This window comes from Cupressus sempervirens, chromosome 7 (genome assembly GCF_028749045.1).
Source record: "Cupressus sempervirens isolate cs-2001-9-10 chromosome 7, ASM2874904v1, whole genome shotgun sequence".
In the NCBI taxonomy this organism is placed as follows: domain Eukaryota; kingdom Viridiplantae; phylum Streptophyta; class Pinopsida; order Cupressales; family Cupressaceae; genus Cupressus; species Cupressus sempervirens.
The window spans coordinates 795,405,402-795,421,803 of NC_143124.1; positions in this window are offsets into that span (position 1 = coordinate 795,405,402).

Genomic DNA, 16,402 nt, shown 5'->3' on the forward strand with positions numbered 1-16,402 from the left:
ATCACCATTACCATATAGCCTTGAGAGCAATCTAAAAAGTTGGCCTTTCAACAATTTTCATCACATCTATAATAAACTTTGGAACATTTTTCCTTCGATCCTTTTGTGGGAAATCTGGAAAGAAAGAAATGGAAGGATATTCTATGAAAAAGAATTAACAAGTTCTATCCTACTTAATAAAATAGAAGCATGTATGGTAGAAGTGATGAATACGCATCTAATGAAGACCTCGAAAGAAGAAGTAGCATTTTCAGATTGGGATGGTACGATGAAAAGAAATTGGAATAAACTAATCAATCCACCAAGAGGAAAGGGACAAATGTAAATGGGACCCCCCCTCCCCCCCTAGGTTAGTCAAAACTAAACTTTGACAGGGCTTCAAGAGGCAACCCTGGGATATCAGAAATAGGATATATAATAAACAAGGACTCATGGAGATGGATTATCAAGAGCTAAATATATGGGTAACATGACAAATAATTTAGCTAAACTTGAAGCTCTCCAAGAATTATTTAGACTATGCTTAGATTTAGGAATCAAAAGACTCATTATTGAATGAGACTCTCAGATAGTTCTTAATGCTTTAAGGCAAAGAAACACCCCTAATTGGGTATTAGATTTAAAATTAGAAGAACTTTTAAAGATTTTTTTTATCTATGTGAGGAAACCAAAATTCAACACATATCCAAAGAAGGAAATCAAAAAGCTGACCATTTAGCAAATAAAGGGGCCAATGGAGAAGAATTATTAATTATTAATCAAGACACTTAAAAATTTAAAATTTAAAAATAAAAAATAAATTTAAAAAAAAAGCTTTTCCAAAATTTAAAATTTAAAATTTTTAAAAATAATAATACTTCCATAACTTAAAGGAAAACATTATAGAAATTAAGAAATTAGCTAGTTTTCTGGGAACATCAGTAAATGATGAATTTATTCATCATAAAGAATCATGAATAATTGAGTCCTCTAGAACTTTTGACACCTCTCGCTCCTATTTAAGTTGTGTCACTTTCCATGTTTGGCATTTGTCATTTGTTTGGCTCCTATTGATAGTATAGGGTTTAGAACAAAAATGAATTGTAGTGGTTTTTCATGCCTTAGAAGCTAGGATGATGGCTTTTAGGGGCAATGTCAAACCTGAAGATGGAATAGAATTCTGAATTCCATGGATGATCTTTCAAGGGTAGTGGTCAGTAGAGTTTTAGGTGAGCATATCTTAAATTATGACTAACTTGGAGGACAAACAACTCTGTCATTAGGCCATTCATAGTGTGTCTAGCTAGGGAAAATATAGAGCATGGTTTGATCATTAATTTGTGTCATGAAATCTTTGACTTAACCCTGTTGGAAGGGCTAGAACATGCAATGTTAAGTATTGTCAATCAAAGGATTTCGCTACCGAAAATATACATGAGTCATCCTCCTGGTAGCTTAGGTCAAGCTAAGGTCTTTAGGCATCACATTCTGATTATTAGGGATAATGTCAAATTCTACCAAGCATGGAGAAAAATGGAGGCAAACATCTCCTTCCTCCTACATTACTTGAATCTCAATTCAGATTGGCTTCAAAATCACTTGAATCTCTATAATGTGTATATTGAGCCTGAGGTTGATTTGGAAAATTTGGAGAGTGTGGAAATCATTCTCCCCAATCTACACAAATGAAGTAAATAGCATACTACCTTCATTTTTCCTCCTAGATACCTGATTACAAACAACAAAGAAGCAGCCGAGATCATCATGGTTTGCATAAAAAAGGATGACATATACAAGGCTAGTTTTTTTTAATATGCAATGGCTCCTATGTGCAGGATTTTGGTTTCTTGGTTTATGTTGTGGATTGTGTAGTCTCATGGTAGTCATAGGCCCTTTTTGTCTTTGGTCCTCTTATAGGTCTTGGGCCTTTAGGCTTTTCTCTTGGTGGTTTCCTCTTTTTGGTCTTCCCTATTTGTAATCATTTTATAGTTTTGTTCCTGGTATGAAGCATATTGTTAATATATTAATATATTAGAAACTTTGTTAACATTGTCTTCTTTGTTCTCATATTCTCGATATCCTTTGGTAGATCCTGTTAAATTTATGAATGCTATTTTATTTCCTCTCTTCTAGAAGTATTTCGAATTAGAGTAAGGATGGGAAACAATGTTACTTTTTGCACTCTAATAAGTCTACTGTGTGTGCAAAAGTTAATCCTAAGCTAATAAATTAAGCTTCAAATAATTAGAATATCTTAACACTAGAAATTAAGATTGTAAAATGGTTTTTAATAAGATGTAAGGTAAAATATTAATTAGAAACATCAATCAAGAAATATCTAAATTAACTATAGAGTTAATGAACAAAAGGGTTAGAATTTAGAATGGTTAATTTCTGCATCTAGAGGTGTTAGCAATTGTGGGCAATGATTTCGTACTAATTAAGGAAACTTTGGGAACTTATGTTTCATCCTTCCCAATCTAGTTTTGATCAATTCTTGTCATCATGCTCTAATCTGCACCTTCTCAAAATGGACTGACGCATCTATATTTAAGGAGCAATTTCTTAGGTCTACAATTAATAGGAAATATGATATTATAATTCAAAATATTACCTTAATGGACAAGTTAGATCAAGTATCATTTAGATTACCTTTAATCATCAGAATGTATGCAATTTTAGTCTCTATTATTTATATGATCTTATAAGCTGACATCTAATCTTATATGGAAGTTAGTAGTGTTTTTGATACAATTTCAAGCTAATTATCACAATCTAAAAAGGAAATTCATAGTTGCGGGCTAGATTCACCTTGTTTCTCATCTTCTCAAGAAAATATTTTGATTAAAATACATTTAAGTAAAAGAAAATGAGATGTTGTAAACTCGGGTATGCCCCTTTTAATTTGTATAATATAGGACTTTGGTTGTGGGCAAGACTAAAGGTTTTCTTACTTTGTTCTTTCCCACTAGTGCCCGTTTGAATGGACAACCTATGCAATCTTTTTCATTTACTAAATTATAATACAAGGCTTCAGTCATTTACTGATTTAGAAAAAACAAAAAAAACTATGCACAATGCATTGATTTTATGATTAAAATTTAAAATGATAAATTAAAACTAAAAGAAAAACTTTTAATGAGAGTTAATGCATGAAATGCAAAAAGTATCACTATAGTACTTAGCCTATGAAAATTAGCCTATGACAAGTATTAATAAGATGGAATCATCGGCTTAATTAAATAAAAGAAACTTAAACAAAATAATGAATAAGTTTCCTTTTATTTATTTGTTAAAAAATTAATAGAATTTAAGTATGATTATTTTCTTTTTTATTATAAAATTTAACTATTCATTTTCTTATTATAAAATTTAATTATGATCATTTCCAAATATATATAAAATAAGTATATAATTTTAATACAATTCATATCAATAGATCAATCGATTTCTATATTTTATGTTAGTTATAGAAATATATTATTTTTAATAATATTATATAAATTAGTATTTTATAAAGTAAAAATGTAAATATTTAACTTTTAAATCAATTTAAAAAAAAAAAAATTCATTCCTATTGATTGAAAAGTAATGACATAAAATCTTTTAACTATATTTTATTCCAAAAATAAAATAAATAGATAAATCTTATCCAAATTGAAAGATGAACTATTTTGAGTTATTCATTACTATATTTTTAAATATTTTAAATAATTTATTATTTCAATTAATTTTAAACTATTACAATAAAAAGTTAGCACTCGCTTTTAATTTTTAACTTTTATCTCATTATTTTATTGTTTTTTATTATTTTTAGTATTTGTCGATAGACATATACTATTGCAATGAGTTTCTCTTTACTAGTTATTGCCCAAAACTCATTTCAGCCAATTAGAATTTAGTATTTTAGTTCTTTAACAAAATGATCAAAATTATTTATGTATACACTCATTGGATAATAGATGTGAGGTCTTATACACGAATTTCATGGAAATGAGATGATTTTTAGGATCCACTTAATAATTGATAATTTTGGTTGTATAAAAGTCTAATCCCTTTAAATAAAAATTTTAGATTAATAAATTTCTTCCTAGCTTCTAAAATTAAATATTAAGTTTAGATAAAAGTTTAAAACATATTTTAGTATATATATATATGCACACACTTTAATTTCTTGTTATAAGATTTGTTTTCACAAAATTTAATTAATCTTGAAATTTTCAAGTGAATTATTTTTTTCTAAAAATAAATAATATTAATTAGAATTTGAAATTTTTATTTGAAATACAAATGACATATTATCTATTTTATAATATTTTGTAGTTTTATTTTTCTAATTGTTTTTAATATGATTCATATAAAATTACAACTTAATTTTATCAATTATTTTGACAAATAAAAAGTGAAAAAAGATTAGGCTTATTCTTTTCAAAATAAATCAATCTTTAGAAAACTAATTTATTGATATTTATTTAATGTTTTTATTTTTAAACATTCCTTTTAGTGTCATATAGTTAAAACATAATTTTCTCATTCAAAAATATTTCTCATATTCAAGATTGGATGAGTTTTGAATTTCTAAAGGTTTTATAGACAAGTTTAAGTTAGTTTATTTGTAAATTTAAATTATCTTTTGTCTACATTTACATTTATGATCACCATAATATTTAACATATTAACTAAGTGCTTAAATTTATAATTTGTTTATAATATTCACAAATTATTGTAAAATATTTTAATATCAAATATTATAATTATAATTATATTAAATATTATAACTAAATAATATTATAACTAAAGTTTTGGCAAATACTAGCCACTTGTTTAATAATTGCATCTTTATAAATCATTATATGTTAAATATTTTTATAATTTTTAATGGTGAATTAATAAAGACTTGAGCATACCCAAAAATATATATTCATTATTATTATTATTTATCTAATTATTATTTTACTATTTTAAAGAAAAATCTCATACTTATGTGTATTTTCTAAAGAACAAAAATTCTTATTCTGTGACTTTTTTCTAACTACTATCCAAGATAACATTTGTAATCATTTATTTCAATGCAAATAATATGGTCGATTCACAAATCTTAGTTTAATTATTTACAATAATTTTTCAATATAGAAATTAATACAATGTAAATTTGTCTAGTTCAAATCTCCATTATTATTCTTAAAATATTTTGGTTAGTTATTTATTTCAATACAAACAAGAAGTTTACTTTATACTATGAATCTTAGTTTATTATGTAATTAATATATTTTAAATATATTATCTTTCACGATAAGATCTATGTATCTTAATTTTTTCATAGAAATAGTTCAAGATATTAATAGAAGCAACATCTTGACATATATTAACTAACAAAAGAATCTAAATTTCATCATAGAATTCACTTCTATGGTCGATTGAGAATCATCATCATACAATTTGCAATATTTATAAATATATATTATAATATACTTCTATATTAAATATAAGAAATGGTTATAACCAGGCCTGCTTAGGGGCGATTTGGAGTTGATTTCTCAAATGGCATTAAATCCTAATAGGCAAGGAATCATGTAGAATGGTCTCCACCAGAAATAGGATATATCAAAGTCAATTTTGATGGGGCATCTAAAGGGAATGTAGGCTTATCTGGCATTGGTGCGATGGCTAGATTTGACAATGGAAGTAGCTTGGCATTCAATCCAAGGATGGTGGCTAATGGGACAAACAACCAAGTTGAATGCTTAGTGGATGAGGATGCGGTTATGCTACGAATTAGACTTAGAGCCCGAAAGTTGCACCTTGAAGGAAACTCTCAAACTGTGGTCCATGGCATTGCTAAAGGTAATTAGGAGGTCTGGTATTTGGACAAATTAATCCAACAAATAAGGTCATTTTTAGACAACTTTGATGACTTCAAGATCACACATATTTTTAGAGAAACATACACTTTTGTCGATAAGCTCTCTAACATTGGAGTGAATGGGGGAACAAAATTTGACATAATGGAGGATTTTAGTGCCATTCCCTTGCACGAGTTAGATATCTAATAAAATTTTAAGCATGATGGCAACATCACCCCCTATTACTTCCATCAAGACACTCATTGAATGTTGATGATGTGAGTATCATTAGGTGATGATTTTGCATTACGCTGAGGTCAGGTACATTCCTTGGGACTCTTCCTCAATGAAAATGGAGGCAAAATACTTGGCCCTTCATGCTTGTGGCTTGGAAAAAGTACTTAGACATGTGTGAGTTAAGATTTGCATCAATTTCCCAATGTGTTCACTTGCGTTGTGAAGGATTATTTATTCTGCACATCAATTTGATGTCTGCACGACCATGTGGAAATCAAAGTTTTGTTTTTCTCTATTTTTCTTAGTCTTGCAATGGAGGAAAACTTCTCACTTTCCATTATTAGCCAAAAGCCACCCTTTGATGGTTGCATATTTGTTAAGCATCTCTAGAATGTCTTCAAATATGACAATGAGTTTTTCTAGGATATCATTAAGATGGTGTTTGCTGAAGAATACATGAGCAATGACTTGTGTTTGTGCACAAATTTGGACATTTCCTCCTTTTTGTCGCTTTGGCCATGATGGTGGCAGAATCGAAGCATGAGGCTAAATATGTCTTTGGTGAATCCATTAAGTTGAAATGGGGTGACTATTTGGAGGAAATTGTTTGCATGACATAGATTGGTGTTGGTTTGCGAATGGGAAACAAACCCAAGAGAATGTTCATCCTGGGTGATGGAGAGATGCAACCCCTCCTGATTTGGTCAATGATAGTCATGTTGATTGTGCACATTCCTTTGGTCCTATGGGCTGATCCAAGCTACTTTAGCTCCTCAAATCATTTTATCTAGCTCAAGCCCTTGGTGAGCCGAGTAGGAGGAAGACAAAAACAATGCCAATTCATTCCATTGCTGGGTATGTGCAGGATCATGGTCAACCAAACTATGCCCTTAAGTGGCAATAAAAAATTAGAAAATCAGGGTTATGTCAACTTGACATGCAATTTTCTACTTGTTATTAACTTTATATCAAAAAGTTGAGAGAAAAGAATCTCTAGAAAATAGAATCTAGTTTCTAAACCACTAGGACTTATCTCAAAAAAGTAAAAATTGATTGGTCAAAATTTTGAATTTTAATGCAATATTACAAAAATTTTAGAACAAAAATATGAACTGGACATATGTTTGACCACCTTAATCAAAATCAAACGATAACATTTTTTTAATTAATTATAGACATAAGTAGTAGACTCATGCCTGGAAGTGACACATTTTTTGGGTATTTTTATTCTAAATAAATAATAATTAATTAATTTTTGACTTTAATATTTTTGGAATAAAAAAACTTGTGTCTGACCACCTTAACTAATTCAAAACTCTGTAAAATTCAATTTTTCATTTTTTTTCTTTATAGTAGAAGAAACATAGAATGTGATGCATCTTTTGGATTTAAAAAATGTTGTACCATTTGAAAGTTATAGTTGTTTTTCAAGTAGTGTGTTAGTCAGCACTTTATACATAACTCCATTAGAAAATAAGTAATAATTACTTACTAAACTCATAATTTGACAAACCTTACATTTATGGAAAGATAAGAACATTCTTAAGAAACCCTTTTCATTTCATCAAATTTTGGTGAAAAAAAAGTCGTCAGCTACATGTTTGAAGTAAAAATCACATAAAAAATAGACCAAAAGCACATTTTTAGGATGCTTTTAATGTTGACCGTATAGGTTTGGTATCAAAAAATATAGTAGACCTTATAAAAATATTAATTGTTTTCATTTAGTATCAAGGTGAGTGGGAAAAAAGTTGGAATAGATTTTGAAATGGTTTGAGATATTTTAGAACTATAGATTTTTTAGATCACCACTTTTTGGCACACCATAATCCTGCACATACCCTGCTCCTTGGGATGACTCGTGCTGCCCTCTGATTTGATGCTAAGTGCTTATGAAACATAAGCTAATGAAGGGTTCAAGTGGTAAAGCCTTGGGAGAGACCTCTGAGATTGTTATTTATGGTGTGGATGTATCTCTAGTGGAGCAACACGAGGAACCTTTGACTAACATAGATGTTGGAATAATTTAGAATAAATGAGAGGGGGTAAATTAGTTATCCAAGGTCCAAATGTACAAATAAAACCTTTTAGTTCTCAGCAAACATATATGTGCATGCATTGATTAGATCATCCAATATCTTCAAAACTTTGTATGTTACTATCCTAGGTCAAATCAACTTTATTTCTTCAAACATAGACATCTCAAATTCTTTCATCATTTCATTTCCAAATGTCTTACATAATGTATCTTTTCCTCCAAATATGATATCATCAAAAAATATTTAAGCTAGTAAAATTCCTTTACCTCCTTCTATCTTCAAGTACAGATTGTTGTTTTCATCAGTCTTCTCAAAACCAATCTTCACAAGATAATTGTGCAGTCATCCATACCATGCTTTAGGAGATTTCTTTAAACCATATAAAGCTTTGTTCAATCTATATACCATGTTTCTATTGTTTGGATCAAAAAATCCTTCAAGTTGTTTAATATAAACCCCTCTTCCAGTATACCATTTAGATATGTTGACTTAATGTCCATTTGATAAATTTTGAATCCTTTATAAGAAAAATAAGAAAGTGGAGTTCTTACTCCTAATCTTGCAATTAAGGAAAATTTCTCTCCATAGTCAATTCTCTCTCCTTGTGCATAACCTTTGCAAACTAATCTTGCCTTATTCCTTGTAACTTAACCATTCTCATCCAATTTGTTTATGTATACCCACTTTGTTCCAATAACATTCTTGTCCTCTAGTCTCGGTACTAATGTCTAGGTTTTGTTCTTCTCAATCTGATCAGTTTCATCATTCATGGCTTGAATCCAGTCTTCATTCTCAAGTGCATCCTTCACTATTTTAAGTTCATGTATGCTTAACAAACATGTGTCATTTCTCATTCTATTCCTTGTCATTGGTCCATCCTCTTTTCCTCCAATGATTTGTTTAGCAGGATGATGTCTTCTCACATATTTTGATAATCTTGGCTCTGTTTTTCTTTCTTCAACAATTGGTCATTCATGAAGTTCAATATCAGGCTCAATGTGTACTTTGTCATGTAATTTGGCATTCCTTTCTTATAATCTGGTATTGGCAACAAACTATGTCTCGGCTTCTGACTATAACTTGACATCCATTGTATGTGACTTAGCAGTCACTGATTCTTGTTGATTAGAAACTTGGTTTTCAAAATCATTAGTATTAGTAGATATGCCTTCATAGTAGTACACAAAAGCTTTGTAATCTTCAGGTTCCTTCTTTTGTTCATCTTCATTTATTTATGTATATTTATCTACTTTTACATTGGCACTTTCCACAACTTTGTTAGTGTTAGTATTTAAATAGTTATAAGCTTTACTTCTTGTGGAATATGTTAGGAATATTCCTTCATCACTTTTAGCATCACATTTACCTTTTTTTTGTCCTTTAGAATGTAATACTTTCTTCCAAATATTTTAAAATATTTGACATTGGGTGAGTATCCATACCATAATTCAAAAGGTGCAATATTTATACCTTTCTTGACTTGTACTCGGTTCAAGGTATCGATAGTTGTATTGATAGATTCTATCAAGTATTTCAAAGAAACATTCTTCTCCATAATCAGTTTCCTTGCATAGTCCATCACAAATATTTTTCTCCTTTCAGATAACCCATTTTGTGGAGGGGTCCTCAGTGCAAAAATTTGTCTTTTGATTCCTCTGTCATTGCAGAAATTGTTGAATTCATTTGATGTAAACTCTCCACCTTTGTCAAATCTTAGACATTTTAAACTTTTACCAGTTTTCTTTTCAACTCTTGCTAGATATCACTTAAACATTTAAAAAGCATCATATTTTTCTCTCAAAAATATCACTGTCATCGTTCTAGAATAATTATCAACAAATATAATGAAGCACCTATCACCTTTGTAACTTTTCACATCACTTGGTCCACATAAATTAGTATGAACTAATTCCAAGATTTCATTTGAAGTATGAGTCTTACTCTTAAAACTAGACTTTGTCATCTTGTCTAACTGACATTGTTTGCAAATCACATTATCAGGTTTCCTCAATTTTGGAAAACCTCTTACTCTTTTCATCTTACTGATACTAACCAAGTTATCAAGCTTTACATGACATAACCTTTGTGTCATAGCCACACATCATCAATTTTCCCAAAAAAATAGGTTGCTTCAGTCATTTCAAGATAAAATAAATTACCTCTTGTCTGATCACCACTACCACCAAGTTCTCCATCAGCAACATAGATCTTAGCCTTCTTATGTTCAATTTCAACTTTACATCCTGAACTATTCAATTGCGACACACTCAAAAAATTATAGTGAAGTCCTTCCACATAGTAAGCATTGTCACACATGATATTGTCTATTAATCTTATTGATCCTTTACCTTTTATTAGACAAGGTCACTAGTAAATTTGAACTCAATTTTTAACCAATTTTGGTCAAAATTTCTACCCAATTTGGTCAAAATTTCAACCAAGATGTTCGTTGAAGTTTTCTTCTTGAAATTTTGACCAACCTATAGGTTGGTTGAAATTTCAACCAATACATTCATAAAAAAAAATTAATTTTTGGTGGTCTTGATTTGTCAATGTTGATCAAAATTTTGATCAATCCATTCATTAAATTTTTTTGGTTGGTCAAAATTTTGACCAATCCATTCATCAAATTTTTTTTGATTGGTGGAAATTTCGACCAATGTTTGGTGGAAAACTAACATGCATTGGTCAAAATTTTCACCAATGTTTGGTCAAATTTTTTTAGCATTGGTGGAAGTTGGTCGAATTTTTTTTTAGTTGGTGGAAATTTTGACCAATGCTTGGTAGAAAACTAACAAGCATTGGTCAAAATTTCCACCAATGTTTGGTGGAAATTTTTTTTAATGTTGTATCAAGCAATTGCTTCTTATCCAAGCAATTTAATTTGTAACCTTTTAAATCTATGCAAAGATAAAGTTGGAGCAGAAAACAATTTCTCTTCAAAGGTACCCTCTGATTGTAAAGCATCCATTCCATTATCTGTTCAACAAACAAGACATATCTAGTTCAACAGATAATGGAATGGACGCTTTACAATCAGAGGACACCTTTGAGAAGAAAAATTCTCCTACTCCAACTTTACCTTTGCAGAGATTAAAAAGTTGCAAATTAAATGGCTTGGATGAGAAACAATTACTTCATATAGCATGGAACAAATGGACATTTATGCATAGGGCACCATCAACTATGTGAGTGATGCAGATGCAACCAAATTTTTGGGGTCAAAGCCACCAATTAATATAAGGTTTCTAATCTCCTCAAGGTCGGCATTGTGGCTGTAAGGGTTGTGGAGAGGGCATTTCTTCATTGTTTGCTTCATCATTGATTAACTTGCACCACAGACCAAAAGTCTTAATCATCTTTGTTGTGGGCTCCTATCCCCTATGTGAGTGATGATGTAGAAGCTAAAGCAAAAAAAAAAAGTGAAAGTGTGTTGAATAAGGTTTCTAATCTCAACTTGGTCAACATTGTTTATTTAAGGGCTATGGACTGGGCAATTCTTTAATGTCCAATTAGGGGTAGCATTGCGTCCTCTTTAACTATTACATGTATAGCCCTAGGAGGAAATAGGTTGTTGGTTGCTTCTTCTAGCCTTGCACTTTCTTCTTTACGAGTTTTTCTTAAACACGGCTCTACATCCATCCTCAATTTCAAGCGATTTGGCAATGCATCTATTTGCTGTGAAAAATAATACACATTTCTTATTTTAGTTTCTGATAGGTCTTGCTCAAGTCTTTCATTTGGAGATAAGGTTTTTGTCATGGCAGCAACACATAAAACATCTCTCAATGCAAAACTGAAGATGAAAATGAGTACAAGCATACGGTCAAAATTTCCACATAAACTAGAAATATAGAAGCTATGGGATGAGAAATAGATATTAAATAGGGTCAATTTTTTTTTGTAGAATAATAATATGCTAAAGACACATTATTTCTATAGTAGCAAGGTGCTCTGAATTTTGGGGCTAAGGACAGCTCTCATTACTTGCAATCAAAAGCAATGCACCATCCATAATAGTAGCACCATTTAGTATGGTAGCCATAAGAATATCATGAACCTACAATAAAGTAATTCAAAAAGATGTAAATAAATTCATTATTGAAAAAGCATCATTTATTATCTAAGTTGAAAAACTATAATCGACTAAAAATAATGACATATCGTAAAAGCTTCATGCATGGACATCACACAATGGACTGTCTTCCTTTCCACTACCATATGCCCTGCAATGTGAATTGAATGATGTTAGTTATTAAAATATATTACTAAATCTGGATTGACTCCCTAGATGAATTAAGTTGTGTGGCATATGCTTTAAGCTTTAAAATTATTACAAAAATCAAATACATGTTGCAATGTTTTCCTAGATCAAGTAATTGAAGCTATCATTATGCAATCTTAAAGGATGAAAATTTAAATACAAAATTATTCCTTTTTTTTCTCCCTAAATATAAAAAAAACTCATCTAAATCTCAAGAAGGATTCAACTGTGATGATTAAGTTGTTTCAATTATTGAGTGATGGTTCAAAGCTTTCCTGTTTTACTCCCAACAAAACTATAGACCTTGTATTTTGTACCACTTAAACTAGCTAACTATAAAGTATTGTAAAAATTTAATGTAGTGATACCAAATGCATAAATTTAGAGATAGATAGAAAGCTATGTAAATAATATCACATTAAATAGATTCTAATTTTCCTTGCCCCTAGCAATATATTTGTGTATGAGCTCAATAATTAGATATCAGAACCTACAGCCAAATGTTACACTTCAATCTGTAACATATCATTAAAATTTAGGAAGTTCCGCTTATATATTTGATTTTTTAAATATCTTTAAAACTCAACAAAAGAAAACTCTACCAAAGAATTGATGCATCTTAATTAAGCCATCAAAATCCTATTACCATAACCTTTTTCATTCGATTACTTTGAAAGCTCAGTAACTAGGCAAAAATTGAGATTATTTTTTAGAAAATTTAGATATACAGATTAGCTGACCAATCCATAGCACATATATTTTTAGAAGCCTTTTGAAAGCTTGGAAACTCTGCAATGATTGAGATAATTAGTCAAAAATTTTGATATAAAGATTATATCTTCCTTTCCTGTACCAAAATGGCAACTTTAGAGCAGATTTTTGTCAAATGTGATGGCTGAAAATGACTATGGTAGACATGTATGCAAAATATGGAAGTATAGCCAGGGTTCTTGAATTGTTCAATAGCATGACAAATAAATATGATCTTGTGGACTGCAAAGATAAGGAATTTTGGAATAGGGTATAGTGATAGATCAAAGCAAAATAAAAGGAGGATTTTTTATTAGACATAATAGTTGGAAATGCTTTGGTAGATGCAAAAAGTGAAGAAATAATAAGACAAGGCAAGACACTTGGTCTTATCCAACAATGAAATTGAGAAATAAGAAATCTATTTATGGGAGCTATAATCCACAATTTGTATGTAGCTTTTGGATTTGGTTGAATTAGTTTTGTGACTTGTTTGATAGGATTTGCACAATCTAAATTTATCAAAAAGCTTAAGAAACTTTGGAGAAAATTGGCTACATAGCCTAGCCATGATTTAAGACAGACATTTGGTCCTATCCAATATTGAAATTGAGAAATAGGAAATCTATTCTATAGGGACTATGATCCATTATGTGTATGTTGCTTCTAGATTTATTTGCATGAGTGTTTTGAAGCAGCATAACACTAAAGTAGCATAACACTCAATCAAATCTAGAAGAAACATATAGAGTATCTCATAGATTGTGGAAATCTCCTCACGCTAACTCTGAGTATAACCCAACATTTAGCAAATTCTCAGTGTAGAAAACTAAGGAATATGAGAGCTCGTGGGATGGGATTGCTTGTTGTTGTAGAGAATCAAATAAAATGACAGCTAGAAGCATCAAAACAACATCCCCAAAACTTTCTTCAAACAAATTAAAAATCAGTAATCACCTTATGCTAACAAGCAAGTTCATAATTGCAATGAAACTAGGCCAGTAAAAATGCCAAAAGAAACTAATAGTAATAAATGGGGTTTTCAAAATTAAATTTTTCTAAATGGAGGAAGATAAACATAAAATTCATTTCAGAGTGCAAAATATCTCTAGAAGCAACAGATAATAATAGTAATCTTAACAAATAGAAGCAACAGATACTTTTGTTAGCTAAAGGGTAAATTGATTACAATAGTTTATTTTCTAGATATGTTCTTCGAGATTTTGGTGAGTTGGAAAGACCATCTAGTAAAGACACCACATGGAAGGGAGATAATACCCTAAAGCATCCAAATTTGAATTGTGTAAGTTCAAACAATCTTTGGAAAGGGGATTGTCATGTCTCCTTTTCCCCCAAAATTTGGGATCAATCCCTAAGACAACTTTTTATTTCTCGCGGGCTTAGTGAAGGTACCATTAGCAACTGTAAGTGTTTAAATTGGATGCTCAAATTATGGGGATCATGGGTGGAATTTGGTGAGTTGGAAGCATTGTCTATTAAAGACACCACATGGAAAGGAGAGTTCAAACAATCTTTGGAAAGGGGGATTGTCATGTCTCCTCTTCCCCCAAAATTTAGAATCAATCCCTAAGCCATCTTTTTATTTCTTGTGGGCTTAGTGAACGTACCATTAGGAACTGCAAGTGTTTAAATTGGATGCTCAAATTATGGGAATAATGGGTGTTATGTAACAAACTAGTCACATTAAAAATTATAGTATTGACAAAGAAGTGTATGCAGGTGTATTTTGGAGAGAAGGAAGAACTTGAGCACTAGAATTTATTCATAAAATTAATTAAAAAATCATTCATTATGTAATCAAGAAAGGGATTGAAAGAAGAGATTTTTCTTGTCCATTATTTTACTTGAATAGATTGGAAGCACAATTTGTCTATTGCTATGGGTTGGAATATGGAAACCCCCTAATTTCTATAGCTAGTTAGTGGATGAAACTCCCTGAAATAGTCGTGAGCAATTCCATATAGGTATTGTAATTGAGCTTCACAAATTTATGGTTTGGGTGACTCTTACAACACTTGATTGTCACTCAAAGGCATTTCTTTTAGTGCCTAAGCTTTTTAATTCTAAGGTGACCTTCTATAGCACCATTTGATGTTGATCCATTAGAATATTGCTGCTATTGTTCCCCCAAAACTGAATAGTTCATTTTACCAAAATTTATAAATTAACAAAATTAATTAAGATAGAACACCATAATGATGACAAATTTCTCACCTGATGCAACATTATAAACAACTGATATCTAACAAAAAAAGTGCTTAAACAATTAACTAAATAATACAACTACATATGAAGTAACTACAACTATATCCATTGATAACTACAACTATATCCCATTGAGCTCAAATTTCTACAATCCATAGACCAAGAGGCAAAGAAAGAGCTCACACAATTGAAACTAAGAAAGAAAGCTACTCAATTTTCCAAGAAAACTATGTGTTTATATATGTTTAAACACATATATAACATGTGTTTTTATATTCAAGCAAATGCAATTGGCAGGTAAGTTTTGACAATATGCAGGGATCCAAGTCACACTTCAAAAGAAAACAAGCAACATTCCTTCACTGTTAAAAATAAGGAACTCCAAAACATTTGTTTGGAAAAACAAGCTAGAGATTGATGAAATATTTTCAAATGGGCCAGCATGAAATTGCTTTTCAATTCTCAAAAAGTGTTATAGGTGGAGAATTTTTTCTACTTGAGCAATTCTACAGAACCATTGTTTAATTGAGACAAAATTTTAAGATTGATTCCAAAACATTGATAGGTTCATTCAGATTTTTAGAGAAAATTCAAGCCATGCATTTAATTACTCTAAAGACATGGTTCAAACATAGTACTTTCAATTTTCAATGAGGTCTAACTGGAACAAAGACTCAGATTATGTCATTAGATTAAACATATAAAATGATTCACACAATAGATAGATGAACTTGGGTACTCTTTTTCAAATTCACCATTTTTTATGGCACAACATTAATCAAACTTCATTAAAAAAAAACTTTGAAAAACTATGCTAGTTTTACTTGATAAAATAGCTCATGGGTTTTCATTTAGCATCTTTAGGAGGAATCAAATGATCAAGTGCACATTGCTCAGAATAAAGCATATGAAAATCTTGTTCAATAAGAGGCCAATGTTAATGATAAGACTGCATAATATTTTATATAAAAATGATTAAGGATTTAGAACACATTGGTCTAGTATAGACACATACAGAAGGATTGGAATTTTTCTTTGACAAGAAAGCATCTGATAACTACTTC